This window comes from Octopus bimaculoides, chromosome 24 (genome assembly GCF_001194135.2).
Source record: "Octopus bimaculoides isolate UCB-OBI-ISO-001 chromosome 24, ASM119413v2, whole genome shotgun sequence".
Classification (NCBI taxonomy): domain Eukaryota; kingdom Metazoa; phylum Mollusca; class Cephalopoda; order Octopoda; family Octopodidae; genus Octopus; species Octopus bimaculoides.
In genome coordinates, this window is record NC_069004.1 from 1653198 (window position 1) to 1656046 (window position 2849).

Below are 2849 nucleotides of genomic sequence, written 5' to 3' on the forward strand. Positions count from 1 at the left end.
AGTACTAATATTACATTATGAACCAAGAAGGAAGTTTGTGATTTGTCGGACTTATTAAACTGAATTAATTATCGTTTCATTCAATAAGTTATAAACAATGGCAGAGCGACGTTTTGTAGACATCCACTCCCTTCGGTTTGATACAGGAAAACGTCATGTACATATTCTATCTATCTATCTATCTATCCTTTTATCTATATATCTTCATCAGTGTGTGTGTGTGTGTGTTTGAAATTTGGTCAAGGCCACCTTTAATTGTGTAGACCTTCCGGCCATAACCATCCCGGCTCTTTTTAATTGTCCAACGTAACTTTTAAGACGACAGTGTGATTCTATTGACTTCCTTGTTCGGTCAAACACACACACACACTCACAGAAACGCACACAAACATACACACGCGCGCGCACACACTCACAGAAACGCACACAAACATACACACGCACACACACAGAACGTACACAAACATACACACACACACACACACACACACACACACACACATATACGTATGTACATGTGTTCACCCAAATACGGCTGTGTGTGTATGTACGTATGTATGTTCACGTGTGCATTTCTGCGTGTGTATGTGTGTGTGTTTGTGTATGTATGTTTGTGTACGTTCTGTGTGTGTGTGCGTGTATATGTTTGTGTGCGTTTCTGTAAGTGTGTGTGTATGTGTGTGCTTGCGTGCACGCGCGAGTGAGTGATCGCCGATGTTATGCATACATTAACCGTCGAACCCATTGTGACAATCTAATTAAATATTTCGAAGCCGAGATTAAAGGCTTATCAACGTCCCATTTGTTAATATATTCCTTACTGAAAATGAACTGCGACACGAGTACATTAACACTGAATACCTAATTGGAGCCAATGTCAAATACCTCGAAAACCAGCATTATCTAATCACAATTCGTTTTTTTTTTCTTTCCCTGGTTTCCCTTTTCCTCATCATTGTTATGTCTGCTTTATTATTTTCAAATCCGTTTGAATGGGAAAATCGCATAAGACCTTGCATTTCTCCGACTCCAGCACTCCTTCAACCCGATCGTTATACCTCCAGATTCAAATCCCCATTTCTGACGAAGCCCCACCCAGTGCAAAACTTTCGTAACTTTGTCATGCTTCCATTTCTTAGATCCTCCCTGACCCAACTTGGGACACTCTGCAACATTGTGTTCCATTGTTTCACCCCAAATTCCACACTCTATAATTTGCATCATCATCATCATCATTATCATCATCATTTATTACTATTATTATTATTATCATTATTATGATTATTATTATTATTATTATTATCATTATTATTATTATCATCATCATTATCATCATTATCATCATCATTTATTATTATTATTATTATTATTATTATTATTATTATTATTATTATTAAGGCGGCGAGCTGGCAGAATGGTTAGCGCGCTGGACGAAATGCTTAGAGGCGTTTCGTTAGTCTTTACGTCCTGAGTTCCAATTCCGCCGAAGTCGACTTTGCCTTTCATCATTTCGGGGTCAATAAATTAAGTACCAGTAGTGGAAACGACCTGTTCGACGACAAAACTGGTTTTCAACCGGAGTCCATATAGCGGTGCGCTCTCGGCGGCCCTGGAAAATCCGGGTCCGTAACGAGTCAAGCTCGGTCCATATAAGACTTAGGGGTCCACGCAACAAAATAATAAACTGAAGATCCACGATAAAATTTGAAGGGCTCCTGAAAAAATTTCGGTTTAGATGTATTTATTGGCATTACAAGAAACAGCTGGGTTTCTTTCTCTAACATTTTACATAATTCAACTGACACAAGTTAATGTGTGAAAAACAAAATAAGAATTTTGAAAGAAGTTTCTATAAAATTAGTTTTTAGACATCGAATGGCTGTAGGGATCCACCAGAATGAAATATTAATCAAAGGAGTCTAGAAATAAAATACGGTTGAGAACCTTCAAGGTGGTGTAGCAACATGGCCGCTGTCCAATGATTGAAACAATTAAAAGATAAAGCCTAAAACATAGGCCTTGATTTTTCAAGCCGACTCCAACCGACCTGGGAGTTACAATAACAGCAACAACAAACAACAGTCACAGAGACAACAATTATAGAATATATAACAACTGTTTAGTATTCAGAAGTGAAACATTTTCCTGTCTTATGTCTTAATATGTTGAAATTAGGCTTTGAGATGTCCAAGTCTGTGTGAACGCACTTCGTGATACCCTGTAGGTGTCCTATATCCTGAATGATTTATAATGCATGAAAGCAACTGTAAGTATTAAATACACTTATCTGTACGTGTTGTGTACATATGTAAATAAGTATGCCTTCTACTCGGGCTAAGATATTCATGTAGGCATGTGTGCACGAGTATCGGAGCGCATGTATGAGCGCATACATATCTCTTTGACGTATGTGTGGATGTGTGTGTGCGTGTGTGTGCTCGTATATCTATGTGTATTTGTGTGTGACTTTATGTAAATGTATGTGTTACCTGAATGTGTACATGAATGTTAAGTGAAGGTTAATCATATTCCTTAGCATCCCAAGATACAATCATTTCAATATTTCTGGCCTTGAAGCTAGTAAAAAAACAAAACCAAAAAAGAAATAGTCCAATCTTGTCTGGTTGAGCAACCAATTCCCCGCGTTCCCTGTTAGACTGCTTCAATGCAGCCTGCGTCTCCACGGGGCCAACTTTCTGTTCTTTTTTATTTCTCTCTCTTTCTCCTTCCTTAGATAGATAGACAGATAGATAGATAGATAGATAGATAGATACACACATATATATATATATACATATAAAGACATATATACACATATACATGTATATATACGTATATATGCATATATA